Source organism: Phyllostomus hastatus, unplaced genomic scaffold (genome assembly GCF_019186645.2).
Source record: "Phyllostomus hastatus isolate PE091 unplaced genomic scaffold, TTU_PhHast_1.1 phas_contig_34, whole genome shotgun sequence".
In the NCBI taxonomy this organism is placed as follows: domain Eukaryota; kingdom Metazoa; phylum Chordata; class Mammalia; order Chiroptera; family Phyllostomidae; genus Phyllostomus; species Phyllostomus hastatus.
In genome coordinates, this window is record NW_025333857.1 from 63,234,681 (window position 1) to 63,261,506 (window position 26,826).

The following is a 26,826-nucleotide window of genomic DNA, read 5'->3' on the forward strand; positions in this document are numbered from 1 at the left end:
CTTTTAGTTCTCAGATCAATTGCAACTTCCTCAGAGAAGCTGTCTGACACCCCCTGCCAATAGCAATTAACTTCCTCATAGCATTGCACTACTTTCTTCTCTGACACATAGCTCAGTTAGCAAATATTGATTAATTGGTGAGTTGTTGGATTAATGACAGTCTCTCCACCTAGACCATAAGCTCTGAGACAGCAGGGATCACATCTACTTGGATCATGACTGAGTTCTTAGTTCTAAGCGCAGTGCTCAGAACATAGTAGGTGTTCAGTCTGTATTTACTAAATGAATGAGTGATGAGTGAACACACAAACGTACAGATGCTAAAATGCCTGGGTCTGGCAACAATCAACTTTCCTAACTTGTGCTTTAAAGAGGCATAGCTTTCTCCTTGCAGCTTGTGAGAAATGCACAGTTTCAGGCTGCGTTCCTAACCCTTTGAATCAGAATCTGCATTTCAGCATGGTTCCCAGATGATTCTTGTGCACATTAATGAGCGATCAGCACCACAAAGAAGAAAGGTGGAACAAAAGAGTGAGGGAGTCTATGTTAATTGACCAGTTAATCAGTTAACCCGTTAATTCAGTAGAATTACCTGAGCACTAACTGTGTGCCTAGTGCTGTGCTGGGTGCCGACACTCTGCTGTGAACACAGTAGAATGGTGCCTGCCCACACCTGCTTGGACAGGCAAGGCATCCAGAGCTGCAGGGGTGGAGAGAACACCCACTCATCAGAGCAGGGAGGGCTTCCTGCAGGTGCTGACTGGGAGTGGTAGGTAGGTGGAGAGGGGCGGCCCTCACGCTCAGTGGAAATTCTTGTCACATGTCACTAGGCTAGAGGCTGGCCCATGGGTCAGGAGGTTTCTGCAATGATCCAGGCTAGAAATTTGAGCAACCCTTTAGTCCCCTGAAGAGCCTCTCCTCCAGCTCTTCCCCGCAGGCTGATGCCCCCCTACAGAACCTGCCTGAAATACTCTGTGAGTCAAGTAACAGCCAAATCCCATGGGCTTCTCTCAGTCTCCCTTGCTTTTTTCTTTTTCTTTTCTTTTTTTAAAGACTTACCCTACCACACACCAAGACTTATTTTAAACTTGGCTTCATTTTATTTTTTTAAAGATTTTATTTATTTTTTTTAGAGAAGGGAAGGGAGGGAGAAAGAGAGACAAACATCAAAGCGTGGTTGCCTCTCACGTGGCCCCCACTGGCCTGCAACCCAGGCATGTGCCCTGACTAGGAATCGAACTGGCAATGCTTTGGTTCGCAGCCCACGCTCAATCCACGGAGCTATGCTAGCCAGGGCTGCTTTTTTCTTATTTACATTCTGCCTCCAAATGTCAATCTTCCAGCTTCTTCCATCTCCCTCTAAGTGTTTTTCCAGGTTCCTCCATGTCTCTTCCTAGCATCTCTCTGGCATATCCATTGCACGGAGTGTTACGCAGCCATTGGAAATGATGTTTTCAGAGATGGCATAAAAACACGAACATGCTCGAGTTATAAAAAGAAGCCAGGTGCAAAATTGTGTGGACATATAATTACAGTCTTATAAAAATAAAAACACCATATATAGTCAAATTTTTTAAAAAGCAACACTACAGAATGTATCAACCAATATTTATGTTTGCATGGAGTCTTAAAAATAGGTTTTTAAAATTTCTCTATTTTCCTTTTTTTTATGACTGGGGATTTCTTTTATAAATGGGAAAATAAATAAAAACTACAAGTTGAAAAATTGCTGCTGTTTATTTACTATGTCATTTTCCCCCCGCTGCAAGTTGGTTAATTTCTCTGACTCTAGGTTTTCTCAGCTCTGACATGGGGCTAAGAGTTGTGCCTCCCACACGGGGTGTTTTGAGATATTGTTCATCGAGGGCTTGGCATAGAGCCTGGCGCTAAGCAAAGGCTAAACCCGTAGCAGTTATTATCATTGTGATCGGTTCCTAGATTACCTCTTCAGTTGGGTAGGGATTAAAGAACAGGACAAGTCTGATGTGGTAGGGATGGGGGCTGGAGACAGGAGGACTGTTTAAAAGTCCTGAATGTTGGAATTAATTTTGTTAATTTTAATTACTTATGTGACCTTGGTAAGCCCTGTCCCGTCTCGGGGCTCTGGTTCCCCAAAGGCTGAAGAGGTGAGAACATAGCCTCCACGATCAACAGAACTTCCTGTCATGTGGCTGATAGGTAATATCTCCGCTCCCCTGGAATTCACCATGTGAATGCTTTAAAGGTCTTACAAATTCCATACCCTTTTCCCACTGTCTCTTATCCTCCGAGATGTGCTGACCTGTGAATAAAGGTGCATCTCTGTGAAGGTCAGGAGGTCTCATACTTGCTTCCTAAGAGCCACAAGGCCCCTCCTGCCCGGCTGACCACAGAACAATCCTTGCAGTTTATTGTGTCAATTTTTGAAAAGCCATTTTGATATGTTGGGAATTAGTGTATGGTGCCATTCAGAGTGTGGGTGGCATGAACACCCCTCCTTGCTCCTTGCAATTCAGTTGTTAAAATCGGCCAGTCTAGATTCAGATATGACCTCCTATTCCTCCCAGTGCTGTACAGTGGGAGTGGGGGCAGGATCCGATGCTCTCTGTAAAGTCTTTGAGCTCAAACAGTCCCCTCCTCTCCGGGACAGTGCCAGTTTTGGTGGATGAAGCAGGACCTTTTTCCTGAGCACATGGCTCAGTCTCAGAGGCAGCCCCATCCCCTCTCCCCCCAGTCAATCTGTCAAGCTCAAAGAAACCCAGCCAGCTGGCTGTGTTCTACACGGAAGCCCTAAATAATTTTAATGGCATAAAAGCCGAAGGGTTGTTCTTTAGCTCCTGTAAGAGGCAACATTAGTAGGGAATAAATTTAAAGGGGAGAACATGAATGAGGCCATCTAAAGGATAAAAAGAAAGGGAAGAATGGGAGCAAACAACTTTCAGGATCTCTTAAAAGATCCTGGGTCAACATGCTACTTGCCCCTTGTAAGCCCTCCTCACATTCATGATGCCTCCTTGCCTTAGAACATGCTTTACTGTGTTCTAAGCACTGTGTTCAGCTCTTGACCATCTGTTGCCTGCCTTGTTTCACCTTCAGCTGGAATGTGCTATGTGCTCCACGTGGGCAGGAGGAGTTTATGTGATGTGTTCATTGTCCCACCCCATTTTCTAGGACAACACTAAGGTACCTTGTGTGTGCTCATTTAGGTATTTGGTGGTATGATGGATGTTGAGTCTCTGAGGTGATTAGGTTTGCTACCTCCACTTTACAGATGAATAAACTGGAGTTCCTGAAGGTTGAGTCACTTGCCCAGGGTCCTGCAGATAGTAGGAAGCAGATCCAGAGTTCGAGTCTATCAGACCTCAGAGCCTGTCTTATTTCAGACCCCATGCCCATGGACAATGCCAGCCCTTCTATATTCCCCCTGTTTAGGTCTCCTTTGTTTTTTTATATTGGACCACCTCCTTCTGGGAATCTTTCTTGATCATTCTTTGGAAGGTGGGACTCCCCTAGGAACAACATTACCTACAGCCCTCTTGTCCTTTACCAAGAAGTCTGAAGCCACCTTCCCCAGAGGCCCCTTATCTACCCTGAGCTGTGCCTGAATTTATTATACTTGGAATTGTTATTGTTTATGAACCATGTGCCCATAACAAACTTGAAGCTTCTCCATGAAGGCCTGTGTCTTATTCACTTTGTGTGTGGTCAGCATGCTTGACTCATAGTGGGTTTTGAATCAATGTATGTTCAACAATGACTAGTTTAATCCTTGGGATCATAGTTTCAGGGATTTGAGAGTGCCCATCAAAATGTAAAGTAACCTTCTTTTGACCATATAATTCCACTTGAAGGAACTTAAAAATACTCAAACATTGGCCTGAAATACATGTGTAAGGCAGATATTATTTTAATATTTATATATTAAAGCACTATTTCTAATAGCAAAACAAATGCACTAACTTAAAGGGCCATTTTGGACAGGGGTTAAGTGGATCATGATACATCTGTACTATGGAATATCACTCAGCTGTGAAAGAAAATGTAGATTTGTGTGAACTGATGTAGAGGCATCTTGAAACTTTTGTGTAAAGTAGAAGAGAAAGTTCCAGAAAAAATACACAGTGTAGCCCCACTTGGGTTAAAAGTGAATGAAGGATTTCTGCCTTTTGATTCTGAAATGTTTCTTTTTTTAAGATTTTATTTATTTATTTTTTTAGAGAGGGAAGGGAGGGAGAAAGAGAGAGAGAGAGAGAAACATGAATGTGCAGTTGCTGGGGGCCATAGCCTGCAACCCAGGCATGTACCCTGACTGGGAATCGAACCTGCGATGCTTTGGTTCACAGCCCGCGTTCAATCCACTGAGCTATGCCAGCCAGGGCTTGAAAAGGCTTCTTAAAAATTGGTGACGTAATAGAGTCATGAGACAGGAAGATAGGAAGAGACCTTACACGGGCAGAGGGGGTACAGAGAGGGATCTATGTTCAGTGAGTATTCATCATCTTCCAGAGGTGGGGGTGACCCTTGCTTACTTGAAAATAAACTCTAAGAGGTGGGGGTCGGTAATGCCACTTCATTGATGAGGACATTAAAGTTCAGACTCGGACACAGCCTGCCTAAAGCTCGAGTGTATGCTCTTCAAGACTGTAACACTAAGATTCTAATCAAAGCCCAGTTTGTGGATGAAGACACACACAGACCCGGGCGGGCTCACCCAGCTGGATGGAGGTCAGCAGTCGAGGCTCTCCCGGGCTGTATATCCCTCTAATTGCATTTCATGTCTGGAGGTTGCCACCTCGACCAGCCAATTTAGTCTTTGGAGGGAAAGGCTTTGCATTTTGTTTCTTTGCCCCCAGGTCTGGGCTGATCATGTTTCTACAATGAGGTATTTGCTCCATTGATGGTCCATGACTTCTCTTGTCCTTTTGTCTTCGCAGGGAATTTTCCTCGCAAAATCAGATTCTGCCTATGGAAAGGTGGTGACATTCTGCATTTTTATTTTTATGTTTTTGAGAAAAAGTGAGTGAGCAGGAAGACACTGGGGGAAACAGCCCCTGTTTTGTGATTCTTACCTAGTGTTCATCGATCAGGTGTGGCAGAGCTGTCCACCAGCTTGAGCCCCTGGGGCTGGCGATGGCTTCAGGGCATCGAATGTAGGGCTGGTCTGCACTGGGGATGGGGCCATCCCAAAAGGAGCCAGAGGATAGGCACCAAGAATTAAAATTAGACTCTTTAAATCTCAGACTTGGGAAGAACTTTGGCAGAGGAGACTTAACCCAACTTCTGACCCTCGTGAGGGATTTACTGGGGTCGTCCCAGCAGAGTGGCCTACAGGCTCTGCCCCAGGGCCAGGGAGCTCGCCATGTCATAGAGGGGTGTGCTCTGTCCTTGAACAGGTCTCACTAGGAGCATGAACTTGCCCGTGGTGCCAAGACCTGCCTGCCCCCAAACCTCGAGGACTGAGATGAAAGGCCCTGAAGATATACCCCTGACTCGTGTGTGATCTGGGACAAGTCGACCAAGGTAATTAAGAGGCTGTAGCTGAGAGAATCCTTAAATCTAACTTCTCACTTTACAGATAGAAAAAAGACAGTGGATGATTAAAATCCAAGTCTCTTGACCCTCAGTTCAATGCTGAGCAAATGCACCCCATTTGCTTCTTCATGTTAAAAAAAACAAGGAGTCATGGTCAGCAGGGTGGGAACTGACTATGGGAGGGGAGTTGCGTGGGGTGGGGAGAGCAACGGTGGGGTGGGGAATTGGGACAACTATAATAGAACAGCAATAAAAATAAAAATAAAATATTCCACATACAAGTGAAAACATTTTTTTAAAATTAGGAATCATTTTCTCAATCTCAGTTCCCAAAATATCTGGCATTTCTGTTTAAGCACTCTGCTCAGAGCTCTAGCCCACACAATGTCACTGCCACCCCAACCAGCACCACCACCTTCATCATCACCATCACGGTAACGGGGACATTGACCTTAAAAAATCAGATAGCCAGACAGTGATCCAGAAAAAATGGCTTCACTTGGAAACAAAGAATTATGGTCTAACAGGAAACCACATGCAGGTCCATAGAAACAAAGGCCTGGAACTCTCCTTTATGGACTTTAAAGGGACTGCTGTAAACAGAGTCCTCTGGAGGAAGCTGAAAGTTCAAAGTATAGAGACTTTTCATTGGCTGAGTTATGGCAGTCTCCCATTGGCTAAGCTGTTACTGGGCCAGGAGGAGCCTTCCTCCTGCTGAGGCAGTTAAGTAGCATCCCTTATTGTGGGAGGTGTGAGGTATGCCTCCTCCTGTTAGGGTCAGTGGTGTGCGTTGCGTGATGTGTGAGAGCTCTCTCTCCCAGCCTTCGGACTTCATTTTAAATGAGGTTTCTGTTTATTCATTTTCACAGTGATGATATATTCTGTGTTTAGGAGGTACTAGGCATTCTGTTAAGTGTTTTACATTAACAGCTGCTTCTTAAGAACCTTGTGGGGAAGGGTGAGGAATCTCCCAGTGAGAGAAATGCCACCTATCGTGGTAGTTGTCTTTCAAGTAGCTTTTTAATGAAGCAGAAGATGTGCTTCTTCCTGCCACATTTCATCGTCTATGGTTTGCAGTCTCAGAGCGATGCAGGCGTCAGGCTGCTTTGCCTTTGCCTGGAAGGAAATGTGGGTGCACACGTGTGCGTACAAACACACACAGGCTCACATGGGTGCCCTGTTTCACAGATACACTGCAAGGAGCTGGGGGCGGGCTCCAGGAACTGCCTCCTCATTTGGAATTATGGGGAGTCTCTGAGCACTCTTTTGGGTTTCTCAGACCCAAGCCTAGCACGACTACTCCCCCACGCCCTTTTCTGGTACATACTGTGGCCATAATGAGTGATTCCGGAAGACCAAGCTTCCTGGCACCCAGCTTGGACCATGTGTGGCTCTCCTTCCCTGCGCCCACTCTCTTGTCTCCCTCCCTACACAGGCGAGCCCCCGCACACACATTCAAAAGTGTCCAGTGTCCCCTCATTGTCTGCAGAGTCAAGGTGAAATACTGTACCCTGGAAATAAGGTCCTTAATGATGAACTCCCATTCTTCCAAAACTTCCTTCCTTCATTCTTTGTCATGCTCCATCCAAAGTGGCCTGCGCTCCTTTGTCCCCTGGCTGAAATGTCACTCCTTGTCCAATCACCAAGGCCTAGTTCAAATACCACACTGTTGCCCTGGCTGGTGTGGCTCAGTGGATTGAGTGTCGGCCTGCAAACTAAAGGGTCATAGGTTCAGTACCCAGTCAGGGCACAGGCCTGGGTGGCTGGCCAGGTCCCCAGTTGGGGGTGCAAGAGGCAACCACACATTGATGCTTCTCTCCCTCTTTCTCCCTCCCTTTCCCTCTCTCTAAAAATAAATAAATAAAATCTTTAAAACACACACACTGTTCAGGAAACCAGCAATGAGGTTCCTAGGGCCCCTGCTGTAAATGAACTCTTTCTCATCAGAGCTCTTAAAATCATTTTTTTAAAAAATCTTAAAACATATATTGATCCCAATAATTTACTACGCAGGTGACTGATCTGTTACCACCCACCACCCATCCTCCTTCCAAATCAGAGATTTCTTTTTGGTACTTCCTGTGACTTTGGTGACTTTACCTGTTCTATCAAGAACCTATGCTTCCCCCTTCTTTTTGTTCCTGCCTTGGTGTCATCGGGTCCGATGTCAACAGCTCTGCCTTCATAAAACAAGTGTAGGTACTTCGGCATTGCTATCATTTTCCATTGGTATTACAAGAACTGCTTGGTCAGCTCTCCTAATCACATGAACCTAGGTACGGCTGACGCCAAAGCCCAAGCTCTTTATCAGAGAACAATTCAGAGATATTCAGTTAGTTACATGCACTTTACTATAGAAGAGGGAGACAGGCATGAGACCATTATTTAGAAATAAAAGCAAAAACAGAATTTGTAAGAGAGTGAGAAGGAAAGAGAGAACAGCGTGAGCAGGAAGTCTAAGAAGAGTGAATTGTGCTTTACAAGTGTGGGGTAAATAAATTAGTGGCATGTAGCAAAGAGGACAGCCTGAGCAGTCTGCCTTTGAGCAGGCTGGACACGAGTACTACAGAGACTCGCTTTCATTATTTGTGGATAGTTCAGAAAAGCTGGAGCATTTAGCTGAGAGGCGCAAGGGGGCAGGGCGTTTCTGTCCCCGTCCATCAGCACCTCTGCTTTCGTTGGGCCAAATCTCTACCACTTCCCTCATCAGAACCTCCGTGAAGATGCACGGCTTCCTATCTCCTGAAAGATGGATGCCTGTGGTTCAAAGACATAATTCATGTAGAGCCCTGAGCATGCAGTTTTGTCACATGGTCATACAGCAATGTAGTGTTAAGCCTTACATTCATGGAGCTTATTGTTTTTAGATTCATTGTTACTAAGGGAAGTGGGTGGTTTTGTTTTCCCGGCTTTCGCCGGTGTTCAGTTTCCTCTGTCCGCCAGCTCTGGTCACTCAGTTACCTAACATCACATGTGTGAGTTGTTCTAGAGCGCACTGCTTTGGATGGACTGGCTCCATCTGTTAGAATTGTCTTGGCTATAGTCAGTAGGTAGTTATGACAGAAACCTCTACCAACCTATCCCTTTGATACCTACTGGCTGCCAAGGAACAGTGCCTGTCCTCTACTGGGGTCCAGCCCACTGTCTACCCAAGTGCTATCTCCCTCTCTGAACACAGCGTCTCAGGGTAGGGGTCTTTTCTGAAGTGTCTTGTCTCCCTGGCAGCCCAGCATCATGCCAGTGGCAGACGCTTAGGAAGTGTCCTTGAAATAAACAAGTGAGTGACCGACAATATATACAACCGGCTGTCAGTGCCAACAGCCCCCTGTGGTGTGTTTCCTTCCCTGGAAACCACACCGATTTAGCTTTGGCCACAGTCCTTCCCACATACCCTTTCATGCTGGGGCAACAACCCCACCATATCTTCTTGCTTTCAACGTGCTATAGTTCAGCATTTTCCATAACACTCCACACCCCATCTCATCTTCCCTCCCCATCACTGTCCCAAGTCTCCCACTGCCTCTCTCTTCCAAATGATACTAAATAACAGCTACCACTTACTGAGTACCTACCACATGGCAGGTATGTTATGTGCAAGACCTCGCTGGATCCGCACGACAGCCCAACAAGTAGGTCTAATCCTACCTGTTTTACAGATGAGAAAACTGAGGCTCAGAGAAGGGAGTTTACAAGACAAAGAGAAATAGCTGAAGTGCAAACTCAGCTACGACTGACTCCAGCATTTAACCATTTGATATCTTCCTATAAAAACACCAATTGGCTTCTTCAGATGACATGCAAGGAAAAGCGCCTAGATAGATTTGAATTCTAATGAGCCATCACACACCCCTGAACTTGCATTCACTCACGGATCTTCATGCTCACAGCTCTCCCTCCTCTGATCTCATGCCTACTTCCAGCTGAAGCAGTTACTTGGGTCTCCCCTGGGCGAGGCTGAAGGCTAGGCACTGCTCGGGGGCAAAGCGGATGCGAGTTTATAAGGGGCTAGAGAGATGAGCAAGACAAGAACAAAGAAAACTGTATTAAAAGAGCTGACTACTCGGATAACGCAGAGAGACAGAAGACTGGTGGAGATGTACAGAGAGGCGTCGGGAAGGTGCGGAAACCAACATCCACCGTGAGCCTGGCCCTGCATCTACCTGTGTGGATGGCTGGGGCAGCCGTTTTAAAGCACCTGTTAGGTGCCGTGGGTTTTCCACACGTTCTCCATCATCCTCTCGGGAGGTCAGCAAGGCAGAGATTCTTTTTTTGGAGTGCTGGGGATCACCCCCAAATCCAGGGAAACGAAGTTCACAGCGCTTTGGGGAGACAAAATGGTACTTGTTCCCCACCGCCTCATCTGAACAGCCCTTTGCTGACTAATTGAATTACTCTGGCCCACAAACTAATAGACAGCTGCTAAAAATGGTTATTGCATTATTAATTCGCTCCAGCAATTTCACATTAAACCTATACTGTTAATAATTCTCCCCTTTCTATTTCTTCCCTCTTAATTAGACTATTTAAAACTTTGAAGGAATAGTCTTCCTAAGCTAAATGGAGGCATCGGGCAAATTACATTTTTGATTGAATACTTCTCTGATAGGCCAGCAAATGAGACTGTTGAGTTGTTAATTATTGTCAGAGTTCCACATGACGCGTGCTAATGAGGCAGTCAATCTGAGCTGTCAGTCCCCGGATATTAATGGAGCCAATGGGATGTATTGGGAAGAATGCTTGCTGGAGGTCCAGGGTGTCCAGTTTGCTGGCTGTACTTGGAAGGCTGCTGATTTCCTGTTGCTAAAGCTAATGGGGACTTGTGATGAGTGCAGAAGGGGGTGGACAGTGACATAGAGGTGAGGGCAGCCTGACTGGCTTCATGGACTCAGGTGGGTACCCCTGGGATGGTCCACTTGGTCAGTGTTCCACATTTACCACTCCTGGCCTGGCTCCGGAGAGCTTACTAACAAGACTGTGTCTTTGGAAGCTGCCAGCTACGAGGAAGTGGCTGCCGAGCAGTCTGGAGAAGGCACACATCTGAAGACTGCCACTCTGGGCCAGACTCAGGCGCCAGTGCCGGCTGGCTGTTGCCGTGGGATTTAGTCCTCATGTCAGCACCCGTCATGTTGCAGGTCCTGAGAGATGTCAGGTTTTATTCAGTAGGACTGGAGGTGAAAACGAGGGGATGTCACCCCAGGTTGGGTGTCAGGGAACCCTAGAGTTAGTCTGGGACAGAGCAAAAGCTCAGTCAGTAGAAGGGCAGAGATGAGAAAAATTGGATTTGATTCCGTAAATATTTACTGAGCACTTTGTATGCATGATAAAGACTTAAGGTGTCTGTGCAAACTCCCAGGACAGACATTTTCAGAGCATCATCCTTGACCTTTACTTCTATTTCGCAATAGCCCACCCCTCCTTCTCTCCATTAGATTGCTTCCTAAGGCTCTGAATCTCTTTCAACAATGCTTTGGGAATTCATTCTCCTTCCCATCCCCACTTCTCCTTCCCTAGTCCATTGCTCACTGGTAATAATCTGATTATTCCTGGGCCTGTACTCTCTCTCACCCTCTCCTGCTGTGACCTCTTTGACCTCATGTCCTACAGTCTCTCCTGGTTTACTCTGCTCTGCAAAGACACCACTCAGGCTCCCTGCCTCTCCTGTAAGCTTTTGTTTCATCATCTCTGAAACAAGGCATCAGCCTGCAGACATACCAGGAAAGGTATCTGCTCAACACTCCTGGTTTCCACCTCCCTGAGTCTTTCTTCTCTAAGCCATATTATTCCAACTGGTGTTTAACTTTTTTTTTGAGATTTTATTTATTTATTTTTAGAGAGGGAAGAGAGGGAGATAGAGAGAGAGAGAGAGAGAGAGAGACAGAGAGACAGAGAGACAGAGAGACAGAGAGGGAGAGAGAAACATCAATGTGCAGTTGCTAGGGGTCATGGCCTGCAACCCAGGCATGTACCCTGACTGGGAATCGAACCTGCGACACTTTGGTTTGCAGCCTGTGCTCAATCCACTGAGCTATGCCAGCCAGGGCTCCCAACTGGTGTTTAATCTGTACTCCTGGGCTCATCTGCCTATCCCTCTGATCATTTTACCATGGCCTAGACATGGGGATGGGTAGTTTGGCATGGCAAGGCTACCCATGCTGGCGACACTTACAGAGCTGATTCCTAAAGTGAAGACTTGCCTCCCGTCTCGTGGGAGGTGGGATGAAGGCAGATTCCTACCCTACGAGCGGAGGCAGGCAAGAAGTCTGTAAACGTGCATAGATTTTAAGGCTGATTTCTAGGTTTTACTTTGCAAATTTGAGGCAGAATGTAATTAACAAAAAAGAAAAAAAGGAATGGAATTTAACTTTTGGAGATATAATCTGACCACTGGCTAACTTCCAACCGATTTCGCATGTGCTTACTGACAGCTTCCTAAACACTGCTTTTCAGATATCCAGGACACGGTGAGTGACAGACAGGCAAGATCTCTGCCCACTAGGGGCTTATTTGTATTCCAACTTGGGAGGCAAGGAGCCAACAAGTAAATCAATACCTACCTACCTCCCTGCACCCACACAAACACCGACTTCAGATAACGATACAGGATATGAGGCCACATCTCCTATGGCGTAAAGAGACTCGAGAATGATGGTGAGGCAGGCGTATGTGGGGCTGGGCAATGTTAGGGAGCTACTAGCAAGAGGTAGGTTTGAGCTGAGATCTCAGTGAAGAGAAATGAGAAATGAATGTGGGTCAGGGGAGCATTTCAGGCAGAGGTAACTGCACACACAAAAGGTGAAAAAGGGGAAAGGGTGAAGGGATTTCGTCAGTGGACAAACAAACAACACAACTCATAGATACAGACAACAGCACGGTGATTATATGGAGAGGGACGGGGTGTGGGAGGAGGACTTGAGGTGGCAAACACGCAGTGCAACATACAGATGATGTATTACAGAACTGTACACATGAAACCTATATATTTTAATAAATGATGTCACCCCAATAAATTGAATTTAAAAAATAAAAGGGCCTGAGAAGAAACAGCGTGGGGAGTTGCGGAAACAGAAATAACACCATCTGCCTGAGTCATGAGAATGAAGGGTGGGGGTGTAGTCCACGTGAGTTGAGAGGGCTAGAACTTTGGGGGCTGTGACAATAGCTGGGATTTGACGCCAAGGCAATAGGACACTGTCGTGTGATTTAAGCTGTGGAATGACAAAACTGGGTGCAGGTGCTTTCTAAAGATTCCCATTGAGCACCCTTCTAAGGTGAAACCCACTGCCAGGTGGGTGCGCACAACAATGAATTAGATACAGTCACCACTCTCTTAGAGTTCAGTCTAATGATGGAGACAGACACACAGCCTGGTATGCGACACAACATCATAACAAAAAGATCAGGAGTGAACCCCAATGGCTGAATAACATCACATTCCCAACCTTAGAAGCTGCGGATGGCCAGGAGATTACTTTGTGGCTAACGGGATATATGTGCAGATACATTTTAGCAGCTCCGGGTTCCTCCTGGGGAGACCGCTGGTTTTGCATTCTGCCTCCATCCTACTGCCTGTAGCCTGGCTGCAGTGGCTGCAGTCCCAGCTTGGAGCGCACTGCCGGGAGCCACACCTTATGGGTGGAGGCGTAAGAAGCTGGCTAGAGTCTGCAGCTCTCAGTACTCCTGAAGCAAAGGGCAACCTTCCAGGCTGGACCCCTACCTCTGCACTTTACCCAAGAGATACACACCTCCACCTCACGTAGAAGCAAGTTTTATTTTGGCTTTCTGTCACTGAGGACTAACTGAATCCCACCTGTGGTAGTAAAGGAGGCAGGGATTTTTTTTACAGGCATTCAGATAGACAGGAGCTAATTCCAGCTCCTTTAAAACAAATGGCCTCAATTTACTCTGTGCTTCCCTCCTAGTTTCTTCTCATTACCGGCTCCCTATTCCTCCCAGCTCCGTGCTGCGGCAGGGCTGGGTAAGACTGGCCCTCTGGGACCGTGGCGTGGTTTTGTGTGTGCTTCCTTGCCACCTCTCTCGCCCGCTCCAGGCAGACAGACAAGAGAGAAGCCAGACAAATGTGGGCAGGAGGTAGTCCCTTCCCGCAGAGCCGTCGCGCCATTCTGTTTTCATGGTTTTGAGACAGGCAGGCCAAGGCAAGTTTGGATTAGAAGCAAGAGCACTTAAGCAATTAAACCACAGCATTCAATTCACAAGGCAGGAGGGGAACCGGATGAAAGAGAACCGAACAAATAGGAGATGGCCACATTTTCAAAGCTATTACTTATTGGCCAAGATCATTTCCTGAATTTTAGTAAGAAAAAAGAAGAAGAAGAAGAAAAAATTCAGCATTGACTAAAATACCACCACCATTTAAACACAATAGGTAGAACATCCCAATTATGCTAGAATCCACATGAATCTGTGCAAGATGTGACAGAAGACCAAAAATATTGCTGAGAGGATAATATGAATGGTCTGTCTGACTGTTCTGAACAGTTCTGTCCTCTTGCTAAACAATGTCTTCAGGCAGAGAGAACAGTCAAGAATTGAACAATGGGCGTGTGACCCTGAACTGCACCACCTGTCAATTGATCTGAATGTGGTGGGGTCTTCTTTTATGTCAATTGTTTTCTGGATCAAGAGGACTTCTGGGGAGTCCCTGCGGAGGGTTGGGGGTGGTCAGGAGCACTCAGGGGAAGAAATGGTCGAGATGTACTTTAATATTTTAAGAGCCACCACAGTGTGCTGTGCCATATCTGCTGGATGTCAGCCCTGCCTCCAGCAATGAAGAGCTATGGCTCCAAAGAGATACCTTCATGCTTTGAATCAAAAAAAGTCCGGTTTCTTTTTTTCAGTAGCCTTAGAGGTGCCCATGTTCTGCAAGTTTTCCTCCCTCCAAGTCCCCTAAAGGACCCTGGAGTACCCATGAGGAGCCATGCCAGCTGCAGCTAATGCACAGAATATGCTTTGCAATTAACAGGGCTGAGAGTGCCATGAAGATAACCTTATGAGGAAGGAAATGCCCCCAGTAAGCCTCAGAGCATAATGAAGTCAGTCAGGCTGGTAAACACCTAAGTGATGGCCTTATTAAAAAAAAAAAGGCTTTTGAATTCATTGAAGTCCGCAGGCTGAGGCATGGTGCAGACAAATGATGGCTGTTCCATTATTTTCTGTTGACATTTATATGCACCCCTGAATACAGTGGCTGCTGCAGAGATAGATTGAGTTTTCTAGACTCAGGCTGTTCTGCATGCACAATCCAGCTCCTTTGTGCAAACTTGAGGAAGTTACTTAAATTCTCTGAGCTTTTAGTTTTCTCATCTGTAATGAGATTTGGGGAATAATACTCACCCCTCTACGTTGTCGTTAAGAGTAATTACAAATGGTGCTAATCAATGGTAATTCCCTCAGCCATCTCCACGTCTGTGCTGGTTCAACACACACTTCCAGGTCTCACATCTTAAATAAAACAAGATGCTGACCTTACTTCCGTGATGGTAATCTCACCATTTAACACATTTGGGGACGAAGGGCGAGAAAGCCCAGTACTCAAAAGCATGGACTTCATAGTTTCATTGCCTGCATTTGAGTCCTGTGCCTGCTAGTTTACAACAGCTGTATGACCTTAGGCAAGTAACGTAACTTCTCTGAGTCTCATTGCCTTCATCTTTAACAGGAGAATAATAAGGCTAGCTCATAGGATTGTTGTGAGAATTACACAAGGGAATGCGTAAGCCTAGCAAATAGACACTCACTAAATGTGAGCTTTTCAAGGCTCTCATTACTGCAGAAGCATGTTCCTCCTCGGGTCACAGTTGGACTTTGAGATGAGCCAGAAAATGCATAAGGCTTCCAGTCACAAGCACGAGTCTTGCCATCTGGATTCGGATTCCATTTCCACCCTCTACTGGATGTGTGACAGGGACAACTTATGTTATTTCTCTGTTTCTGTTTTCTTCTCTGCAAGATAAGAAGCGATTCTTCCTTCATTTGGGGTTAGGCATGCTCTACCCCTTTGTTTTAAGCATTTCTTAGCTTTTATATTTACTTAAGGCTGATTTATACTTACTGTGTTCCAGGAACTGTCTTCCTACTTTACAAGCGTAATTCATTAAATTGAATCTTCTTATCAATCCTTTGGGATGAGTACGACTATCGTCTCTACTTTACAGATGAGATACTGAGTGAGAGATGTTGAACAAGTGGCCCAAGCTCACATGGCTGATGACTTGACTTCAGCCATGTCAAGACCCAGAGGACCTGGGACTTGATCCCGATATATTCTGGCTTCAGGGTTGGTGCTCTCTTAATCACCAAGCTATGGGCCACTAGGATTACCACTGCTACAACCAGCACAATGACAACCACCATCACAACCACACTTACTGTGTGCCGATCACTACTTAGTATCACTACCTTACGTGCATGGCCTCCTGTCATTCTCACAACAACCCTATGGGCTGGGTTAAATGACGGGCCCAAGGTCACTCAGTTAGCCAGTGCCAGTGCTGACACTGGATTTAGGTCTCTCTAACCCCTAAGCCCATGCTCTCAGGTACTTTATTAGGCTGTTGAATGGGAATGCACCCAGTACATGACCAGGCACAAAACGGACATGCCCCAAAAGACATTTCTCTCTTTCAGGACTTTTCAACTGGTAAAGGTTGAATTTTCTGATAGTCCTGGAACACTGTGGTATCAATCTTTCCCCACTGTCTACTTTGAAGGATAACACATGGATGCATGCACCTCTCCACCTTGCTATCATTTCGCACAGCTCTGCCCAGAGCCTGGCACCTTGTTTATGTCTGTGGAAAAGAATGGTCAGTGGAGGTGGGTGGTTTAGCCCGGCCTATCTCCTTAGGGGCTGGACAAATAGTTGGATGTGAGAACTCATTCATAAGACTCTAGAGACCTTGAATAAAAGAGAAGGTGTGAATGACCCATCATTGTTTCGATTTATATGTGTCAGATTTCTAATTTGGTTTAATTGTATGAATATATGCCTATTATCTGCTCTCAGAAAAAGGTTGGGCTCAGCCAGCTCTAACACAGTGACCTTGCTTTCCTTCTGTATCCATCTTCCACACTGAGCCAGAATCGTGGTTCCAGAAGGAAAATCCAGTAATTCTTTCTCCTCCTTACCAATCCCTTCATGGTGTCCAGTGCCCTTAGGAAAAAAGGCAGGATCCCTGGACAGAATCTACTGTGCTCTTCGTGATTGGCCTCTCTCTTCGCTTCCTTTCTCATCCTTCCTTACTCCCAGAACAACTTGCATTTCCCAAAGGTACCCCAGTGTGGTACCTATTATTTCCCCTCTGTCTTCTGCCTCCTGCCTCCAACTCTCCTTCCGATCTCAGCTGGGGCTCTATTTTTCTCTGAGATACCAACCTGGGCTGTTCAAATCTGTCTGTCCCCTAATCCCTTATTTACTGGCACCATCTATTATCCCGCCACCTCGTTCAGAGTCTGATACCCAGTAGGTGGGTCCTCAACAGATATTTATTGGTTGAATAAATAAATAAATGAGCATTTCCAGTGATTAACAATGACTTTATTTTGTGGAGGGTGAATACAGAGAAATGTAGTTAAAATTTAGGACAAGATAAAGGTGCAAATGGAATTGAAATTGTTATGTTTTATCCTTTTTCTTTTTTAAATCACGGTTGTATTGTATTTTTTTCCACTACCATTTAGTGCCCTTACACCCGACCCCACCCCTGCAATCACCACACTGTTGTTCATATCCATGAGTCCATTTTCCTCATTCCCTCCATCCCATATCCTCCCTGACCCCTGGAGTTGAATTTTTTCTAAGAGAGAGAGAGAGAGGGGGAGAGGCAGAGAGAAAGAAAAGAGAGAAACATTGATGTGAGAGAAACATTGAATAGCTGTCTTTCCTATGTGCCCCGACCAGGGACCAAACCCACAGCCTAGGCATGTGCCCTGACAAGGAATCAAAATGGCAACCTTTTGGTTTGTGGGATGACACCCAACCACCTGAGCCCCTATGGCCAGCGCTGGAATTGAAAAAAAATTTTTAAATTAATAATTATTTTCTCTAATTCCTATACTTGATCCTGGTACTAAATTCATTTTATAAATACTTATTTTTTTATGATGCCTTGCCAGACAATGCCCTAGACTCAGCTGCAAAGATAAATATATTTTTTTGGCCTCAGAAAGGTCACAGTCTAACGGGAGATGCGGATACACCAAAAGGAAACTCATAAAAGATGTACCAGCACTTTGAGATCGTGCCCTGTGCCAAGTACTTTTCACATACCATTTGCAATTTTCTCTTACAAGATAGGCATTGATCCCATTTTTACAGATGAGGAAACTGAAGTTCCGGGAGATTTAAGAAGACAACTTCCCTTTGTTCAATCATGTAACAGAGAAACAGAAATATGTACTGGAATTCCTTAGTACCTGTACTCCTTTCTATTATGCTACCTAATTCACACTGCACTATGCTGTTAATACAGTTGAATAGCACTTTGTACATTTGCTGTCATTTTTATGCCTATTACCTTGGTTCAGTCTCACAAAGCTCTGTTTATGGTGCAGACAAGGACACTATTACAATCCTTAATTTACAGGTAGGAACACTGAGACCCCAGGAGGCTACTAGATAACAAATTCCCAGGTCCTGTATTAATGCAAGTAGGAATAGAACGCAGGTTTCACGAAAGTGGGGTCTTTTCCTTGTCTCTTTCCAAGTACACCCTCAAAACCAGGCCCCTCCCACCCTAGACACGCTATTTCTTTTGTCCACAGGAGACACAGACGTTTACTTCTCACGTTCGGCTCTGCCCTAAAGCTGAGGATGGCAGTTTTACAGACTCCAGAGGCCCTCCGCAACCCTCCCTGGCCCCAGTCAGTGCTTACATTAAGTTTGCTTTCAGGCCTTTATCCACCGCTCCCCTTTCAACTGAAACAGGAAAGGGCCCCGGAGACCATGGCCGGCGATTGGCCCCATTTGAGGATGGCCCATCGGCCCAAACCATAGCTCATTATCTGGGCCTTAATATCTTATCACAATATTGTTTTCTTCAGACTGATAGCAATTCATTACTTTTAAGTACACAGGGGGATAATTCCTGCAGAGGATTGATCATCTCTCTGAGATACGGCTCTTGCCATTAAAAAAAGACTATTCCCAGGAAGGGATTCCTCCAGCCCTCATTGTTCTCAAACATTTACTTCCTCCATTCAACAAGCATTTACTTTCTTTTCTGTGTACCTAGCTGTGATACAAAGGAACAAAGAGAAATATGATGAGGACCCTTTCTCTTAGGGTAACAACTCTATTGAAAAAAAAAAGATGTGTGAAAAAGTAACTCTAACTCAGAAAGATCATATAGCACTGTAGTAAGAAGTTCAGGTTGGCTGGCAGGCCAGTCATGAGTTCAAATCCCAGTTCCGCCACTTCATTAGAAATGCACCGTTGGGCCGGTGAGTTAACCTCCCAGAGTCTCCACTGTCGCATCTGGCACGACAAAGACAATGCCAGTGCCGACATCAACGCCTTATTTAAGGATGACAGGAGATTATTTAAGGATACTATATAGAGAATCCTGTGTAGTAGCCAACACATAGTAAAATACTCAGTACAAATATTTATTTTTGTTATAATAGGTATGTTTTACTCTTACTATTTTCCAACACCCGGGCCCTCTGCAGGGCTGTCAGCCCTTTAAGGATGGGATTGCCTGGTTTCTTCTGCCATCATCCTATTTAGCAAAGGGTTCATCACACATTTAATTCTCAAAAAAAGAAGGAACCCTCTGAAAAGCACTCCTTAGGCCTTGCACTGACGACCCACTGAGCCGTCAAGAAAGGGCAAAGGAAACACACACCGCTTTTGGGGGAAGTGGCAGCGTGTCGTGTTGTTTCGCTTCTGTCGGTGGTGTGACAACGGTTCAAAAAAAACACCACATTTTTAAAAAATTGGCTAATTGTATTTTAGACATACAGACAAAAATGAGATAATTCATGTCATTCTTTCATATATATTTTTTTTCAGATTGACTCCTGTAATAAGATCCTTAGTGTGTGCCTGCTCTGCATGGGCCCTGTGCCCAGTGCTGGAGAGGGAGGAGCAATACCCCACACCTGCGCTCAGGGCAGCAACAGCTGCAAGGGGCCCCGGTGGAGGGAAGAAATAAGAAACGTGCCAGGTAGGCTTCCCAAGGATTCAGCTAGAAATTGGTAGCACAGAGAAAACTGGGGCCATCAGTCTGGGATAGAGAGTCGGGCTGAGAGCACACTGCTTAGCACCATGGTTGACCATTGTATTCTTTAACGTTCCTTTGTTTGGGAAATGATGTTACTCTGAGATACTGCAACTCTGGCCTGATTTTTTATTTCCTTTGAAGCTCTTTACACTGGAATAATTTTAGGTTTAGAGAGGAGGTGCAAAGACACAGAGAGTTTCTATACCATCCACCCAACCGCCCCAAATGTTAACAACCTATATAATGATTTGTGTTTGTCAGGGTGCTCCAGAGAAACAGAACAGTAGGCGACAGATGGGAAGGGACTGATGACGAAGGGCTGGCTCATGTCATTATGGAGGCTGCAAGGACGAAACCTGCAGAGCCGGTGTCCCAGTTTGGGTTCCAAGACTGGCGGGCAGCTGCAGGTAGAGCCGGTGTCTCAGTGTGAATGCCATCGGGCAGGGGAGTTCCCTCTCACGCAGGTGGGTCAGCCTTTTGCTCTGTTCTGTCCTTCCACAGATTGGAGGACACCCACCCACCCTAGGGAAAGCGATCTACTACATTTTGCCACGTACAATGCGTACTTTTTGCCCCAATTTTTGAGGGAAAAATAAGGATGCACATTATACATGGGTAGTACCTGAAATGCCTTTGTATCTGTTCTTGTGTTTTGTAATTATTTGTTACATAAACTTTCTTGTACCAAATGTTCAAAAAGAAGTGCTAAAATTCCTTTATAATACAAAATACAAGTATCTAAATATAAAGAAAGACATAATTGAATTTAAAAATTAAAACAAAAGATTTTTCCCTGAAAGTTTGGGCCAAAATACATGGGTGCACATTGGACCAAGGAGTGCACTGTGCATGGCAAAACACAGCACTTTACTCAGCCTATAGATTCACATGTTACTCTCATCTAAAAGCACTCTCACAGAAACCCCCGGAATAATGCTTGACCAAATACCTGGACACTCTGCGTCCCAGTCAAGTTGAGACATAAAATTAACCACCATGTACCACAGCATACTTATCCAAACTAAGCAGTTAACATGGAAACCACACTACTAACAAACTACAGGCTTTATGTGGACGTCAACTGCCTCTCCATTACAATAGCCTCTATGTCACGCCAAGTGACAGCAGAGTTAGGCACCCAGGTTGGGACCACTGGATCTGCACTACCAGCACAGAGCAGGATGTTCAGCCCCACAACATGAACAGACAAACAGAAAGAACACTGGTTGAGCAGATGAAACACTTGCATCTCAGTCCTGGCTTTACTACGAATAGACTCCATTCAGGCCCTTGTGCAAATTGCAGCATCTTTCTGATTCTGATTCTTTATTAAAAAAATCTAATGCGTAAACCAAAATAGTACCTTCAATCCCTAAAAACTTGAGAATAACACACACACACACACACACACACACACACACACACACACACACATGGACCCAGTGTGGTCCTGCTACTCAGAGGTGCCAACTCCCAGGGAGTGTGCCCTCAGGCCTTCAGCTCTCAGTGCCAGTAGGTTCGGTGTAAGCCATGGCCCTTTTCTAGCCGCAGCGAAGGACCCTCTCAGCTCATCTTGAAATTCTCAGAACCCATCCATGCCTCTCATTCCCCATGGCTGGGCCCCCGTCTGACCCGGCCCTCTTCTCTGACACCCGCCCCGTCAACCTCCCTTAGGGGTTTATGGTTTGTCATCCTTCTTACCCATTTTCATGTCTTGGTCCTTGGGTCTGGATCTCTTGAATACTAGACCCAGATAGCACTCTGGGGTCCATGATACTGGCCCTGCCCTGCCTCTAGCTCCCAAATGCTTACACCACCATCATTTTTATATTAAGACTGTGCGATTGCAAAGAATGACCGTGTTTCTTGCACAAGTTGAGACAAGTTGATTTGCTGCTCAGATCGCCGTGTGTGTGCACACACACATTCTGCCTGTCGGGGACAGCTTGTGAGGGCTTCCCTGAACAGATCTTTCTGCACCGAAGAAGCTGCCAGAGACAAGTGGTGTGACTTTTAAAGAACATTTCTAGGTGCCTCGTAGAGTGAAAAAGATTGAAACAACGAGGAGCCAAGTTCAGCCCAGCACAAAGCAAAAGGGCTCCGGAACAGCTCAACAGCAGCAATTGCAAAAGATCGGGTGGCTGATGCACTTGACCCAGACCCTTTATGTTCATAACTCTCCTCTCCATTGTCCCATTTCCATACCCTCTCCTGGATGGATATAAACTACAGGGATGTCAACCCATTGCCACAACGGATTCAAAGCCAGAATTATAACTAAGGACATGGTTGAGTGGCCAAATCATCTTAAATCTCTACCTATTGTGTGCCAGGTCCTGCTGCCAGTAGGTATGAACTGGGGAGAAAAGGTCGATCATCCATGATCTTAAATATCAAGGAGCTCATTGATTGGAGGGAAGGAAGAGTGGAAATATTATGTAATAAATTATGTATCAATACTGGGCCTGAGGGGAAGGGGAAAGACTGCAGGGTCCAGGACTCAAGGCGCACCTGTAAGTGAGGGAGTCAGAGGTTAAGGTCAACACTGCCCTCCTTCAGACCCTCGGACTGAAGAAAGACAGATGCTCCTTCCTGCTGCTACCACCTTCATTTCCAGCCTAACCTACAAGACTTGGCCTATGTGGCCTGCTCGTGTACGACCGTCTACAGTTCAGCCCACACTGCTAGAGAAGCCAGATTCCACTGCTCTAAAAGTGGATTTCGACGGTACTTATACAACTGTGTAAACTTATCCAAACTCCTTGAAATGTACACTGAAACTGGGTGAGTGTTATGGTATGTAAATTGTATCTCAAAAAAGCTCTTAAAAAAAAGGCAGATTCATCTTCTGGATATACTTGTGATTGTGCAGTTCTGCAGATCGAGCTCATCTGTGCTTCCCTAACTTCTTCAAGACATAACCCAGGCCTTCGGCCTGACATTCAGAACACAATGCACAGTAAAACTTGGCTCTGCAGTATCTTCGGCTGTCAGGGGGCTGGCCTCCCATGGGACCTGCATGTTCCATCCCATGCACCCCATCTCTCCACCCTACTTCAGCCCATGTCATCCCATCCCATAGGACTGCATTTGCTTTGCTTGAAGCGCTTCCTTTAGCAATGCACGGCTCTAATGAGAAGTGTCAAGGAGAAAGAAATGAAGAAAACAAATCTCTGCCTTGCGAGAGCTCACAGCCTCACCAGCTCATTGTGAAGACAGACATGAAAACAGGCCATCGGAACCCTAATTGCAGTGCTTACTGTGTGCTGGGCATTGTTTTCCGTGCTTTTACATGGAAGAGCTCATCTCATTTTTATAACTACCCTGTGCAAGAGGTATTATTATTATTTCCATTTTACAAAGGAATAAACTATAGGAAAAAAGGATCAAGAAAAATGCTTAAGACCACAAAGCAAGTAGGTGGTAGAGCCGGAACTCAAATCCAGACAGCCTGGCTCCTGAGTCCATGCCTTAACCTCCATGCTACAGACCCCCAGATTGGAGGTGGAAAGGTTTTCTGAGAAGGTGGCTTCTCAGTTGACCTGTGGAGAGATGTGATCTGCCCTACAGACACATGGGAGGGGAGACAGAACGCAAAGCACGGGCAAAGACATGAATGCATGCAGCGGATGTGTTTGGGGATCACCGACAATGGGACGTGGCTGATAAACAGAGGGAGGGCTGGCAGTGCTGGTGGGAGATGAGGCTTGAGATGTTGTGAGGGACTGGATTATATCAGGTGCAGGTCCTACATTAACTAGGATGCCTTTACCTTGAAGAAGCAGAAAAGTAAGACTGAAATGGGCTTAATCCATAAAACAGGGATTGTTGCTTATATCAGAAAGTCCTGAGATGGTGACGATTTCAGAGTCATTCAATTCAGCAGCCCCACTGTGTTGTCAAAGGCCCTGGTTTTCTATCTCTACCCTCCGGCACACTCAGTGTGGGTTTATTTTCCCAGATGACTCACTTCATGGTCTCAGGAAGATGGGTGGTATGCTCTCCCTCCTAGGAGCATGCCCACGCAGCCTTTCCCAACACCCCTTTCTGCTTCCCCCACAAGCACACACCTCCCAAACCCTAAGAGACCTCACCAGGCTTGCAATCCACAGCTCACTCCAGGCTAACCCTCTAAACCTGCCCCCAAGACCCCGTTTACTCTGACTTCTCAGTGAGCCAAAGCCCAGCCTAGGCTCATTTCCCTACCTAGTCTCTCTCCTGTTCCTTCTTCTATCCTAGGCCCTTCCCTGTTTCACTGTCCCCAGCTTTAATAAACATCCTCTACAAATCACCTGGACCTGGGTTCTGAAACTTTTTCTGCATGAAGTCTAGTACCCACACACTACCAGCTGGCCTTAGGCAGACCCACTCTGGGCCAGGTCCCCTTTCCGGTAGTGGTATGACGTAAACATGTGACTTATTGTTCACCGGAAGGGAATATTGCTAATGCACTATGAGAGGGACCCAGCACTTACACTTTCCAACAGTAAAATTGAGGTTGCTGTGATCTTTTCCATCTTCCAATGCTCTGTCTCCCCTTCTGAACACAGTGTGGAGCAAAAGTATGGAAAATAATATAATAATTAACAAATAATAATACAAGAGTAAACTGTTTTCTACTCATAACTATAAATCTATGTTTGCCCCACCCTGTATTGTTTGTATATTGTGAGACACCTGTCTTGGGCCCAGTGTCCAGTTGGCAGCTCCGGGACTAATAGACCAACAGATGAATACCAACTGCCCTGACTGCACCACCAGTTTAGTGAAATGACTGGAGATGTGCACCAGTGTTGTTCATTAGCTGAGCACCTACCATGGTGATTAGCTTTGGAGATACAAAGATGAAAAGAACACTGCTCCTGCCTCCATGGAATTTTTAGTCTAGTTAGACAGACAAACTGAAACAGAAAAAAAGAAGAAGAAAAGGAGAAAGAAAGAAAGAAAGAAAGAAAGAAAGAAAGAAAAAGAGAGAAAGGAAGGAAGGCAGGAAAGAAAGAAAGAGGGGGGAGGGAAAGAAAGAAAAGAAAGAAAGAAAGAAAGAAAGAAAGAAAGAAAGAAAGAAAGAAAAAGAGAAAGAGAGAGAGAGAGGAAGGAAGGAAGGAAGGAAGGAAGGAAGGAAGGAAGGAAGGAAGGAAGGAAGGAAGGAAGGAAGGAAGGAAGGGAGAGAGGACAGAACATTTTCAGACTTCCTGGCCCAACATGGCCAAGTTCGAAATCAGGAAGCAAGCACTTCTATGGTGTTTCTATTTCAAGAACAAGGAGAAAATTTCCAGAAGGACCCTCCCTCATATGCCTCACTGGCTAGGACTGAGGTTCCCATACCAATCCTGACCAGTCACTGCCAGGGAGTATCCACCACATTGGCTCAGACAGATCATGAGGGAGCTCTTAGAAAGGGATGGGGCTCACCTTGCCTGGAGTCACAGGGTACATATTTGCAACTAAACCTGGGTTAATGAGCAAAGAAAGGGGCAATGAATGCCAAGTAGGGAGTCAGTGCCTCCCAAAGAAAGCTTACTCTTTTTCCTGAGGATGATATTGGTGGGAGATGGGGAAGCAACAGCCCTCAAAGTTAAGATGCAACCAAACTGAGGTTTAGAATCAATCTTATTTATAGTTCTATTGATTTTTACACTAGCCTGCATTCATTACCCCTCCTTCCCTCCCACTCTTCCTTCCTTCCTTTCCTCCCTCCACTTCCCTTCTGTTGAACACAAATCTACTGAGGTTTATAATTGTTTTCAATACTATTCTTAGTGGTGAAATCACAGTCCTGAGCAACACACACACAGTTCCTTCCTGCATTTTCTGTGAATGACCATGAGTGTCTGCCTCCCTCCAACACACTCCAGCCCACCCCTTCTTGCATGAAGCCTTTTATGAACACCCAAGCCCCCAGTAATCTCTCCTAACAATAGTTTTCTCCCATCCCCAAGGCTGCTTGCCAATTTGTGTGGAACCTGGTGAGAGAAAATGGAAGAGTCTTTGGACCTTAAAAGCATCTCAGAACTAGAGAGCATCTGTTTATTTTCCCCATCCCCAACTTAAACCCCTCCCTTTTTGCACTCTTTTAAAATTCTCTGATAATGATTATTGGTTTTCTGTAGCTGAAGGAGAAAAATTAATAAATTCCTCCACTGCACAACTTTCTTGAAATCTAATAATGATCGTCAACTGTTAGCGCTGGGATGAAGGATGAAGATAATAAAACAAGGAGGGAAGGAGAGGAAGGCAATGCAAGGGCAGGGTGAGGGGGATCAAACCTGTCTAACTTTGAACTGCTGTTCAGTAAGACTCAGGATCAAGCCTTTGAGAAAGGAAAAAGGATCTTATCATCTTGAGAACTCGAGGCGGGGGGTGTTGAGGGGCAGGAAGAGGGTCGGGTACATGGGCACAGTGTCCAGTGTCCAGGATGATGCAGAGTGGAGGATTAATGCCCCACCTTTATCTGTGAAGGCTTTCCCCACCCCACTCCCCACCTCCGTACCTGGAATTAGAACCACAGGCTTCAATTAGCTTAAGTGATTGGCCACAAGTATGCACTTTGCCAAAAACAAGATTGCCTTTATATTTCAAGAGAGGAAAGAGCAGGACAAAGTTCCCCACCATGTATTAAGCTAATGCAGGACATGAGGAGAGGTGAGGAATGATACGGGTAGGTATAGACTGACCATTGCTATTTCTTGCAGGGAGTCTGTCTGATGTGTATCTTGGAAGGCACTGGGTAAACTCGAAAGGGTCTTTGGAATGAGACAGTTCTAGGTGTGATTCTTTGAATCATTATCTGCCAAATGTGTGGCATTGGGAAGTCGCTTCACTTATGGGGGGACTTTGTTTCTTAGGGTGTGGAGTAAGATTTGCATCTTCTGTGCATTCTGCCTGTAGGGACCCTTTGAGGAACAAATGGGATAATGAATGTGGAAGTCTCCTAGAGACATCCCAGTTAAGTTGATGAGGTTGGTATTCCTTCTGGGAAGATACTTGTGGTTTCCCAAAGGGAACACATGGCTGATCTCACCAAATAATTAATGTGTAAACAACTTTGATTTTCCATCTCCATGACTTTCTCCTG

The 26,826-nt window shown here is 45.6% G+C and overlaps 1 protein-coding gene and 1 non-coding gene across 3 annotated transcripts in view; one reads left to right on the plus strand and one right to left on the minus strand.

The window, feature by feature from the left end:
* ASTN2 (astrotactin 2) overlaps positions 1–26,826 on the minus strand; it is an 821,211-nt gene that overhangs the window by 388,079 nt on the left and 406,306 nt on the right. The window lies entirely within an intron of this gene.
* On the plus strand, positions 19,297–19,434 carry LOC123820306. The gene has a single exon (XR_006785939.1). It is a non-coding gene; the product is annotated as a small nucleolar RNA SNORA21 (small nucleolar RNA).